At 36.8% G+C, this 13,235-nt stretch overlaps 1 protein-coding gene across 2 annotated transcripts in view; it reads left to right on the top strand.

Annotated features, from left to right (window-relative positions):
• ATP2A2 (ATPase sarcoplasmic/endoplasmic reticulum Ca2+ transporting 2) overlaps window positions 1-13,235 on the top strand; it is a 58,872-nt gene that overhangs the window by 14,104 nt on the left and 31,533 nt on the right. The gene's annotated exons all lie outside the window — the stretch shown is intronic.

Here is a 13,235-nt window from a genome sequence, read left to right as displayed (position 1 = left end):
GTCATAGGTCTTCCAGAAAAAGAATAGTGTTGTCTGTCTACCCACACGTTGATTACTTAGGACTGCAGAGTTTGTGTAAATGACCTAACACTTGCTAGGTTGTTAATGTTAACAGAAGTACAACTCTCAATGAAATATTTTGGCCAGTGGATTTTTTTAAACTTAGTTTTGACATAATTTCAGACTTAAAAGTTGCAAGACTAGTAGAGTTCCCATTTAGCTTTTACCCAGATTCTGAAAATGTTTGTTATCATGATAACTTGCATTATCCTCTTTAGCCTATATACATTCACACATTTTTGCTGAATTATTCCAGAGTAAATTGAGAAATGATGCCTCTTTGCTCCTAAATACTTAGTATTTATTTTATAAATCTGTAGACCTTAGTCAGATTTAACCATTTGTCACCATGGATTTTACAGCAAAACACGAGTTAGAAGGGGAGTTCTGGTGCTGATGTGGGAAATAGATCACAGTGGGAAGGCTGGAGATAGGCAGGAGCTAATGAAAGCAAGTGATATCAAGGGCTATAGCATTAAGAATAATGAGGGAAGGATTTTGAGTTTATGAGTAGCAGTTTTTAAGCAGGGATACACATCAGAATTATCTGTGAACACTGAAAGTTTTTACCAGGTCTCAACCCAAAATATTAATTTGGAATCTCTCTTGGCCATGGAATTATGGTCATATATAGTTTGAAAAGTGAGCCTCAGATTTAGGTGGTAAGCAACAGGTTTTGATAACTGGATAGATTTGGGGGTGGATGGGAGTAGGGTGTGCAATCAAAGATACTGACAGGATATCTAGTTTAGGTGACTGGGTGGTGATGGTGCCTAGTAACTGAGGAAGGAAACGCTGGAGGAAGATAGTTGTCTTTCCACAGTTTTGTCATGTGGTAGGTGTACCTAAAGATCGCCTAAGTATTGCACAAGATTCTGTTTGACTTTGTATATTTTCCAGTTCTCCAGCTTAGTCTGGGAATACATTTTCAGCCTCTCAAACTAAGATAAGAGTTTTTATCCTAGATAGACTATTTCAGTGTGTTCAATATATTTGAAAACTTAGAGAAATTACCCCCAAAGCGTTTATCCTTGGTTTGCATCAGTAGATGGCAGTGGTTTACAGCATCAGATACACCATATCCTCAAGGCATCATCATCCCTTTTGAAGAAATAAACTAAGACCAGCTTCTCTTCAATGGAAGTTTGTTTTTTTTTTTTTCAATTGAAGGATAACTGCTATACAGAATTTTGTTGTTTTCTGTCAAACTTCAACATGAATCGGCCATGCGTGTGCATATATATCCCCTCCCTTTTGAACCTCCCTCCCATCTCCCTCTCTGTCCCACCCCTCTAGGTTGATACAGAGCCCCTGTTTGAGTTTCCTGAGCCTACAGCAAATTCCCATCGGCTGTCTATTTTACATATGGTAATGTCAGTCTCCTTGTTACTCTTTCCATATATCTAACCCTCTCCTGCCCTCTCCCCACGTCCTTACAGACTTATGTCTATTCTGTTTCTTTCGATTTCTTTTTCTCTGAATTTGGGGTCTCACCAATCTTTCCCATCTGAGTAAGTCACTCTAACCACAGAGTTAACTGAGAAACTTGGGAATCGTTTTAATTCTTCCTCTCTTATTCTGTCTCTGAGACCAATTGATGCTGTCTCCAAAACACACCCAAATTTGCTATTTTTTCCTAAGTCACCACACCAGTCAAACCATCACCTCACATTGACATCATCAGTTCAGTTGCTCAGTCATGTCCGACTCTTTGCGACCCCATGAACTGCAGCATGCCAGGCCTCCCTATCCATCACCAACTGCTGGAGTCTACCCAAACCCATGTCCATTGAGTCAGTGATGCCATCCAACTGTCTCATCCTTTTGTCGTCCCCTTCTCCTCTGCCCTCAATCTTTCACAGCATCAGGGTCTTTTCAGATGAGTCAACTCTTTGCATCAGGTGGCCAAAGTATTGAGTTTCAGCTTAACATCAGTCCTTCCAATGAACACCCAGGACTGATCTTCTTTAGGATGGACTGGTTGGATCTTCTTGCAGTCCAAGGGACTCTCAATATATTGTCTTCTCCAACACCACGGTTCAAAAGCATCAATTCTTTGGCACTCAGCTTTCTTTATGGTCCAACTCTCACATCTGTACATGACCACTGGAAAAACCATAGCCTTGACTAGACGGACATCATCATCTTGTCGTATCCTAACTGGGCTCTGGCTTCCTTTATTGTCTTCTTGCAGTTTGTTCTCTACACAGAAGCTAGACTTCCCTAAAGGTTATATTAACTCACTGGCTACAGCCTTTCAGTGCCTTCTCTCGCATCAGAAATACAATTTCTTTTCTCTTTAACGCTGAATGACCTTGCATTGTATAGCTCTTACTTCTGTGGTTTCGTCTTATGCCACTCCCTGTGCTCTAGTCAAACAGGACTTGTTAACGTTTTCACAACCACCAAGCTTACCTGACCTTTTTTGGGTAGTTAAGCAAATTTTGTATAATTTATTGATTTTCCCAACGCACAAATCTCACGGTGGCAAAACTGGTTATAACCTCTGTCTACCTGATTTTCGCCACTGTGAAATTCCATTCCCTCTAATGTAGCGTTTTATATAGTGTATTTGATAGTTTAGGAAGGACAGATGACTTATCCACAGTGTGTGTGTGACATAGGAATGGTCCCTTTCTTATTTTGTTTATATTGTGATAAAACATACATATTATAAAGTTTACCATTTTAACCGTTTTGAAGTATACAGTTCTGTGGCATTAGGTACATTCACGTTGTACAGCCATCACTTACTATTCATCTCCAGAACTTTTCTGTCTTCCCAGACTGAAAAGTAACAATAATTTCTCTCTACCTCCCGTCTCTAGGTCCTGGCAACCACTGCCTTTCTTTTAATATTTAAAAAAAAAATTTTTTTAAGATGAGTTTAAATCCTTCATCTTAGATGAATATACTTATTACTAATAGAATTGTTCTAAGCAGTACACATACTTAAACCCAATTCTGCTTTCACCTATTTCTAGTTCCTTTGTGAGGAGTCTTAACAGGTCTTGAGAATTAGCAGTTTTTTCCTCCACCTCTTCCCCTACTACATACTAATTGCTAAAAACATACACAGTGCTGGGATGTTGGGCTCTTGTATACTACCCTTTCTTGAATTTTGACCATTCCAAAGGATGCTAAACAGATGATCAAAGGTTTTAGACAGATAGTGTACATTTTGTTAAACACTATTGTCATACTGCTAGGCAACATGCACTTTAAGGGCAGAACTGTCACACTGATCATTGTAATCTTGCTGAGCATGTAAAAAGCTCTCCATAATAAATAAACCTGAAGTCTGAAGTGTGGAGTAGGTTTAGCAATGTAAATCTGCTTTTTGTGCAGCTTCTGTGCAGAACAGATAATTTGACGTCTCTGTGCTTGAGTTTAGTAATAGCTGAGCTTAACGTGTGTGCCAGATACAGTGATAAATTTCCTAGTGTTTGGTTTTTAATCATCAGCCACCTATGGGTGTGTGTACTGTTAGTCACATTTTGAAACTAACAGTTGAAACCAAGTCTTTGTGGTTTATTGCTTCTGTCTTCAGCTAAGATTACTTTACTAGAGAATATACAGTATATTTAGTAAATGTATACGTATTTCACACATTAATTTGTTGGAGGTCCAGTTCACAATTTTTTAAAAACAGCTTTATTGAGATACAATTCACATGCCATAACATTTCACTCCTTTAAAGTGTAATTAAGTGGTTTTTTAATTAAGTGTAATGTCTTTATCACTATATAATTTCAGAACATCTTCCCCCCAAAAAGAAATGCTATACCCATTAGCAGTCACTTCCTCTGCCTGCTTTTCCCCAGTCCCTGGCAACCACAGTTTACTTTGCTTTTTAGGGATTTGCTTATTCTGGATATTGCATATAAATGGAATCATACAAGAAATGTGCTTTTGAGACTGATTTCCTTCTCTTAGTATTGTTGCCAGGAGTCCTTTATGTCGTGGTATAAATTATATACTTCGTTTGTGTGTATAATACTATATTCTTTATGGCTCAGTATTATTCCATTGTTTAGGTGCACCACATTTTGTGTATTCATTCATCAGTTCACAGATATTTGGGCTGTTTTCCCCTTTCTGGCTATTATGAATAATGCTAGTGTGAATATTTGAGTACAGTTTTTGTGTGAACATATGCTTTCACTCTCTTAGATATGTACTTGGACAGGAAATTGTTGGGGCTTAGAGGGACTCGTCTTAACATTTTGAGGAATTTCCCAACCATTGTCCAAAGTGATTGCATCATATTACATTACACCAGCAATGAATGTAGGTTCCAATTTCTGTGCATCCTCATCGACACTTGCCTTTTAAAATTTTAGCCGTGAAGTATTATCTCACTGTGATTTTAATTTGTACTTCCCTAATTTCGTAATGATATTGAGCATCTTTTCATGTCCTTATGTTCTAATACATTACTATGTCATATTTGAGAAATGTCTAAATCCATTGACTATTTTAATTGGGTTGTCTTTATAATGTTGAGTTGTAAGAGTTCTTTATATATGCTGCTTTATCAGATAAATTGCAAAATTTTCCCATTCTGTAGGTTTCTTTTTTACTTGATGGTGTTATTTGTAGCATAAAAGTTTTTAATTTGATAGAGTCCCATTTGTCTTTTTTTATTTCATTGCTTATGCTTTTGGTGTCATACCAAAGAAGCTGTTCTATGATCTGATGTCACCAGAATTTTGTGTATGGTGTGAAGTAGGAGTCCAGTTTCATTTTTTTGCATTTGGATATCCAGTTGTGTCAGCACCATTTATTGAAAAGGCTTCGTTTGAATTGTCCTGGCACCCTTGTCAAAAATCAATTGACTTCATTTCCTACTACAAATTGACTATTATTCAGTTGATATGTGTGTCTAGCCTCCTGCCAGTACCACACCATCTTGATTACTGTAGCTTTGTAGTAAGTTATGAAATCATTAAATTTGAGTCTCCTGGCTTTGTTGTTTTTCTAATTTTATTTTGGTTTTTCGGAGTCCCTTGCATTTCCATGTGAATTTTAAGTTTAACTTGTTAATTTCTGTCCCCAAAGCCTGCCTAGATCTGATAAGAATTACATTGACTCCGTAGCTCAATTTGGGAAGTATAGCCATCACAGCAATATTAAATCTCCTGATGCTTGACCAGGAGTGTATCTTTGTTTATTTAGGTCTCATTTCTTTTAACTCTCTGTTTCCAGTGTACAAGTCTTATACTATTTTTGTTACATTTATTCCTAAGTATTTTTTGTTTTCTTGGGAGCTATTTGTAATTGGAATTGTTTTTTTAATTTCAATTTCAGATTGTTTTTTTCTAGTGTATAGAAATACAGTTGATTTTTGTGTACTGATTTACAACCAGTACATTACCTTGCAATCTTGGTGGACTCTTATTCTAATAGTTTTCCATGAGTTCCTTAAGATTTTTCTCTCTGTAAGACCATGACATCTGAAAACAGAAACAATTTTTCCAGCCTGGGTGCCTTTTCTTTTTCTTGTCTAATTGCCCTGGCTAGATTCTTCAGTAGAATGTTTACTCTGGCCTCTTCTTTTTAACATCCTTGTCTTGTTCCTGATCGTAGGGGAATAGTATTCAGTCTTTTACCATGAAGTATGATGTTAGCTTTGAGTTCCATAGATGCCCTTTACCATGTCAAGGAAGCCTGAGTCACAGTTTTAATTTTTAGGTGGTCAGTATACTCTTGTTTGGTCTGTTCTGGTGACTTTTCATGGTTTTTAAATATTTAGATCCAAATTAGAAATGGTAGTTAGATTGCCAGAACCAGTGGGTCACTGAACTGGGAAAGATGTAACCCTAAGGCATTTAAATTGATGTAGATGGAACATTTTGGAAAAGTATTTTGTGACTGCTTGACCTGGGCCAGATAAATAGCTATTTATTTTATTCAAACTTACTAAGACTATAAAAGTTGAAGCATTTAAACTTCTACTTTTATATTAGGATTAGTAATCTAGTTGACCCTGTGATTTGGCATTTAGCCCAATAATTCAGTTCTGTGAAACTGTAGAAATGAATTTCAATTCTAAACATAGGTCTAAATTATTTCTTGTCAAAGTCTTACTCTGTACATGGCCTGAAGGGATAAATGGCGTAAATTGTGCTCTTAGACACGGTAACTTTTATACTGTTATTTAAATTATGAAATTGACTGTGAAGAGGGTTCTTTCTGATGAATTGAAAAACTGGAGAATATTGTTAACTGTTTTGAAGATTGAAGCGAGTATTTGCAGAAATAAAGAGACCTTTTTGTAGTCATTGTTTGGATGTAAGAATCATCTGACTTGAGATGATAAACTTCTTTTTGCTAACTTCTGAAAGATAGATGGTAGAATGGTTCTGCTGTACTTTCTAAAGTCTAGTCTGGGTGGTTTTTTTGAGGGGGAGATGGAGGAAGGTAAGGAAATTGTATTTTTGGTGTTACTATGCCAGCTAATAACATTTCCAGGAAGACGCTGTGTAAGCATGCACAGCAAATCCATATGTATACTTATAAGTATCTAGACTACAAGAACCAAATAGATGTGGCAGGTAAACATATGGTTACCCATGTGTTCATCTTCTGAAACTACAGTAACTTTGTATTATTATAATGTCAGGAAAATATTTCTCTGGATAGATGGAAACCAAAAGTAGTAAAATGTGAGTATAATTTATAAGAAATGAACATCAGTGTTTCAGTGTTCTGTATTATTTGCTAATATCAGGGGGAATCAAGCTTTCAAAGTCATGAAAGTCTTTAAATTCAGAATTGGGGGGCATTCAGCCTTTGCATAGGAGGGGTGTAATTGATTTCTTATGGCAACTGTTTTCAAAATTGTTTGAAACAAACTTCTTGTATCTTGGTAACCCAGAGTTGATGAATAGCACAAGGACATAAATATCCTCAGATGACTTCTGTCCTGTAGTATACTCTGGAGTAAATCATATTTTAAGATTATGTAAGTGTTAGAAATGACAGTCTCAACGAAAAACTGTATTTGCTTTACTTAGCTTCTGAAGAAATTGATTTTATATTTCCTAACTTGAAGAATAAATATTCAGCAGTCGTGCCAGCAATTTTAGGACCTATTAAAAAGGAATAATTCTTAAATTTGGTAACTATTTAAGGAAAAGAAGTTTCACTTTTGATAGTCAACTTGCAGTAATGAGATTTAGTAACGCGCATGATGTGGCATTTCCAAGCAGTTGAGGAAAAGGAAAGACAAAGTTGTAAAATAGATGACTGATTCATGTAAGAACCTGTATTATTATCCTAATTCCACACGACACTGAACAGAGTAAGTTAACCTAACCTCTACCGAATCGAGTAATTGGAGTAGACTCTTAAGGAGCTTTCTGGCTCTAGAGATGTATGATTCAGATAACATGGCCTTATCGTTTCTTTAGCTAGGGCTGTGAGCCTTTTTTCTTTCGCTTTTGAAAAAAAAAGGGATTGGAGCAGCCTGAATGAATAGTCAGCAAACACTTATTTCATACCTGTTGAGCTCCCTAACACAAACATCAGAAAGTTACTTCTGCGCTGTAGAGCAGAGGGCTTGGCAGACTCTTTAACAGAGCTACCTTAGAAGTATTTTGGGTTTTGTGGCCCCAAACTGTCTCTGTAGGGGAAAAAAAGATTTTTTTTTTAACAGGCGTTTGAAAAATGTAAAAATCATCCTTGGCTTAAGGGCTGTTTTTAAAAGAAACAAAAACAGGTCTTCAAGTTTGTCCAGCTGCTTAGAGCTGCTTCTCTAACTTCATGTGAAAGAAAGATTTTGTTAAAATGTATATTTTGAGTACTTAGATCTTGAGTGGGCTTCATTGTTCTCCTTTTCTAGCAAGTTCCATGGTGAACTACACTTTGAGAAGCAAAACTCTACAGCAGTAGTTCTTAATCATGTCTAGAACACAGTTCCTTTAAAAATTAATGAAATCTGGACTCTTTTTTTCCAAATACACACGTTCAGAAATCTTGTATGCAATTTCCAGGGGATTCTTCTGTCCTTCTCCCCAGAATTCCACCCCAAGATTCTAGCTATTGGTTTTAAAAAATGAAGTTACCTAGTTTTATTGTGTTTCTCTTTATTGTGCTGCACAGATATTGCATTTTTTTAACAGATATTTCAACTTTTCATTATTATAATTGTTATGATCAGTGATCTTTGGTTACTGTTGCAAAAAAATTGACCCACTGAGGACTCAACTGATTAACTTTTTTTTTTTATTAAGCAATAAAGTCTCATAAAATTAATGTACGTACATTGTTTTTTACACAATGCTATTGCATGCTAATAGACTACAGTACAGTATAAACATATCTTTGTTTCACTCAATTTATTGCAGTATTTGCTTTTGCTCTCAATATCTATCTATTTGGCTGTGTCAGGTCTAAGTTGTGGCACACAGGATCTTCTGTTGTGGCCCATGGGCTTCACTCTAGTTATGACACGTGGCTCTGTAGTTCTGGTGTGGGCTTAGCTGCCCCATGGCATGTGGGATCTTAGTTCCCTGACCAAGGATCAAACCTATATCCCTTGGATTGGAAGGTGGGTTCTCAGCCAGGGTAGTTTCTGCTTTTGCTTTTGCGGTTGTCTGGTGTTGAACCCAGAATGTCTCCCAAGGTGTGGCTGTATACCATATGATCCAGCATTTCCACTTCTAGGATATATATTCAAAGGAAATGAAATCAGTCTCCCTAAGAGATCTGCACCCCTGCATTCATTACAGCACTGTTTACCTAAGTATCCATCAGTGGATAAATGAACAAAGAAAATGTGTCCACACACACACACACACACACACACACACACACACACACACTAGAGTATTATTGAGACATAAAAATGAAGGAAGTCCTTCTGTTTGCAACAACATGGATGCACCTTAAGTGAAATAAGTCAGAGAAAGGCTAATGCCATGTAATCTCACTTACATGTAAATCTTTAAAAAAGGAAACTCATTCTCGCACACATGCAAAGCAAACTTAGAAACTCAGGTTGGTGGTTTCTAGCACAGCGGGGGGCGGGGGGGGGCGGTGCACGAATTAGGTGAAGATGGTCAGAAGGTATAAAGTCCAGTTGTGAGACAAATGTGTTCAGGGAATATAATGTACAGCATGGTGATTATAGGTAACAAAATTATAGTATATACTTGAAAGTTGCTAAGAGTATATCTTACGTTTTCATCATATGGAAACAGTTGTAACTATGTGAGGTTGATGGGATATTAACTGATTGTAGTAATTTCATATAGTACGTATATATAATTTGTACCCTAAACTTAACACAGTGTTACAGGTTGGTTTTTATCTCAACAAAATGGGAAAAGTCGTTACAGTTAAATTGTAAAATGTCTCATTAAGCAGTCTGCATGGTATTGTTGGAATATTGTTAAACAGTTTTCACCTGTTCCTAAAATGATAAACATCGCTCAGAGATGTAGAAACAAAACTACATGACCAAATAAGGATTGTTGTCTTTTGTCTTTTCCCCCATACGGAGTTGTTTCAGAGTGAGAAGGATGAGATAACAGAACTAGTTAGAGATGCAGATCTGAGTCATCTGTAACCAAAAAACAGTAGAAATCATTATTTTAGTTTTTCCTGTAATTAATATCTGTTTTATAGAGCTATAAATTCTTAATCTTAACTCGTGTATAAGCAGAACAATAGTCTAAAACAGAAATCGGCGTGGGTGCTATTAGAAACAGAGGGTTTTGAGACCTCGAGCAATAATTTATTCATTGCTGTGAGAACAGCTAAGACACTAAGAACCATGAGTTCTGAGGAACTCAGGAAGGTATCCCCAGTTGTCAGATCATGATGGACCAGTTGGTCTTGAAGCCTGACCTGAATTTCAGAGGACTGGCATTTCCTCATTTCCTGTAATCACCTCCTCCCCTCTCCTTGTGACTCAGTGGTAGTTACAGTACAGTAAGTGCCAATCTTTCCAACCCTTATTATTGTGATTAAGATTTGGGGGAAATTAGAAGAAACCACATAGTGTAGGGAACACATTTCCTAAGTGTGACACAAAACCACCACCATCACCAGATTTGACTATGTAAAAATATAAAATAACTTATTTTGAAGATGATAAAAGAGTTTTAAGAAATAAAGTGCTTCGTGTTAGCTGCTGCTGCTGCTAAGTCGCTTCAGTTACGTCCGACTCTGTGTGACCCTATGGACAGCAGTCCACCAGGCTCCTCTGTCCACAAGATTCTCTAGGCAAGAATACTGGAGTGGGTTGCCATTTCCTTCTCCTGCTTGGTGTTAGCAGTAGTCAGAAAACAAGACTGAGAGTATGGGAAAATGGCAAGAAAATTAATTTGATGGAAGTATACATTTGTAGGAAAATTCTGTTTTCTGTGAATCTTTTCTCCAGAAGTAATTGAAGTGCACAAAATGAAAATTGGAAACATGTAGATGACTGTGAAAACAGTGACTGATTAATTAATCACAGGATGGCTGTGAAATACCTGTGATGTTAAGCAAGTTACGTGCCTCATTTTCCTTATCTGTAAACAGGGAATGAAGATAATCATAGAATTCATAAAACTCTATAGCAGTGCTTAGTATAGAATAAGCATTCTCCAAATTGAGCTTTAGAGATGATTGCTTTAGGTATTACTATGTGAAGCCATTAAAAAAGAATGAAACAGGTAAATACATACCAATGTTAAAGGTTTGTAATTTTTATTTTAATGAAACTTTAGTAAGTGTTATCTGTAGAGAAAGGTGTGTGATAAATGGTCTTAACAGATAAATAGATGTTTGGACGAGGGAAGTGAGGGATGAGTTTTCACCTTGTAAAGAGCATGCTTTACTGTTGCAATAAAGAGAAATGCATGTTGGTATCCCAGATACCGTGTACTCTAACCTTACGTAACCTTGCTGTGGGCTGCCTCCATAGCATCTAATGAACCAGTTAGCTTCCACCTCTAGCAGCTAGAAACTTCCCTGACTAGGAAGAGCTGTGCTACTTTTATTGGCAGTTATGTATTATGCGAGTTTTATTACAAAATGTCCCTTATAAGGAGCTAAAACTTAATACTTGTCTGTTCTGTACATTAGTTTTTCTCTTTGGAGGCACACAGAAGTCTGATTCCTCATCCTGTGATGGCCTGTGTTACCATCTTGATGGCTTTCTTTGGTGCCCATACTTGAATACAGTTAATGTAAATAGAGTCTGGTTCCTATTCTAGACCTTATCTTCCACTCTTACACATAAGGGCACTTCTTTGGCAGTCTTAGTTGTCCTGTCACTTAAAACCCATGAGTCTTCTTCATGTTTCTCTTTACCTACTGTTCTCTAGTCCTCTGCTAGCATACATGTCTTTTGTTTTCAGCCTATATTTTAAGCAGTAATCACTGTTAAACCTCATTCAGCTCAACCAAGGCTAAGATCTCTTTGATCCTGACGTTTCATTGTTTCTAACTTGGTGACAGTCTTCAATTTGATAATTATCATAAGTTTCTGGTGCCCCTCCCCTTTTCTTTTTTAAAGAAAATGATGTATGTGCAGGTACTTCATTCCATAGCAGATATTTCATTTGGTGTGCACTATGTTTCAGCACAATACCAGGCCTGGAAAATCAGTGGTGACTAAGTGACTGCCTTTGTGGCGCTAGTGGGTCTAGTGGGGAGGACACATCAAACATGTAACGTGAGGAGTGTTAGGAAATGGGCACATTGGGATGGATACCAACCTAATCTTGAAAGTTTGAGGAAAGCCTGGCCTGTTGGTGAAGACTCAGAACTTTTGAGAAACTGAAGAGCATTGTGTTTGAAGCAAGTCTAGTAGGAAGAAGCTGTTGAAAGGTTTTAAAGAGAATGATATGTCTGCATTTTAAAAAGATGTGTTTCATCATAGATAATATATCCAACAAATTGGACCGGGAACAAATATAGGATAATCTATAGCAGTTTGTAATGTTCTTCCCTGCCCACCCTGAGGCCTGGAAATAGTGTTAAGTAGGCAGATAGAGCTTCTAAAGTGAAGAATTTTATTCATTTTTTTCCTAACTACAAAATTTATGACTCAGATTAGGAGTGAAAATGTTTGAGTCACAGTTAAATGTTTAACTAATTTAGGTTAATTAATTCTATTATAACTGGCTTTTCCTCAGAGCCATTTAAACTCAGAAACAATAGTGGTATTTAAGAGGTAATTTTCTGATCTTACATATAGTTAAAAAAAAAAAAAGATTTGAATAAACTGGTAGAATTTGCCACAATAAGTTAGATTTTTTTCCTTATGTATAATCAGTTCAAAAAAGGCCTTTTCTGAGTTGTGCTGATTTTAACTGTCAGTGTTTTTGATATAATAATATAACCAATGTTAAATCATCCTGGCCTTATAAATAGTCTTTCCCAGATTTTAAGATTAAGAAAGCTTGTGTTCATTCAGTTCTAAAATGTGGCCAAGTAATAATTTCCTTTAAATGGCCTTTACTTGCGTTCATGATAACTCAGCACAAGCTATACATTGAAAAATTTGTTCAGAGTGGAAATCTGTGTTGTGATAGCAGGTTTTAGAGAGCTACAGACTTAAGGAGCCAAGAGCTGAATTTTAAGTGTCAGATGTTAAACAGAAAGTAGTTTATAACAGAGTTTATTCTTCTATTACACTGCCTGAACTCAAGAGACAAAAAAATTTTCAGAGGAAAAAATTGCAGAGCATCCCGTTGGCAAGAGTAAGAATTTTCCACTACCACTTGCCCTGAGGGCACTGACATGCCCCATCAGGGAAATATCACTGGATGTGATCATCGGAACAGGCTGCCTACTCCTCACGCACAAAACCCTCTGTCTGGAATTCATAGAAGCCTGCAGACAAAAGAAAATTATGTCTTAGATGAAAAGTAGCCATTGAGTCTTTGTTTTCATGGATCTTTTACTTCTTTAGACAACCTGCTTCCTAGTAGATTTAATCCTAAATTGACTCCTCCAAACAAAAAGCAGAGTCACACACTAAATTAAAGGAAGTCTTTCATTAATTGAAGTTCTTTAGGCAAGACTCCTATTGCTACCTTTAGTTTCCTGTCTAGAATGAGGATATTAGTTGGTCTGGTCAAGATGATGCAAGGGAGTGTCTTCTCGCTAAGAGATTACTAGAACTTGGCAGGTTTTTAAGGCCAGTTTGGATTTACGCTCTTAGTACCTTTTCC

Source organism: Odocoileus virginianus, chromosome 12 (genome assembly GCF_023699985.2).
Source record: "Odocoileus virginianus isolate 20LAN1187 ecotype Illinois chromosome 12, Ovbor_1.2, whole genome shotgun sequence".
Taxonomy (NCBI): domain Eukaryota; kingdom Metazoa; phylum Chordata; class Mammalia; order Artiodactyla; family Cervidae; genus Odocoileus; species Odocoileus virginianus.
Note: the sequence above shows the minus strand (reverse complement) of the source record. Positions and strands in the feature narration are given on the sequence as shown.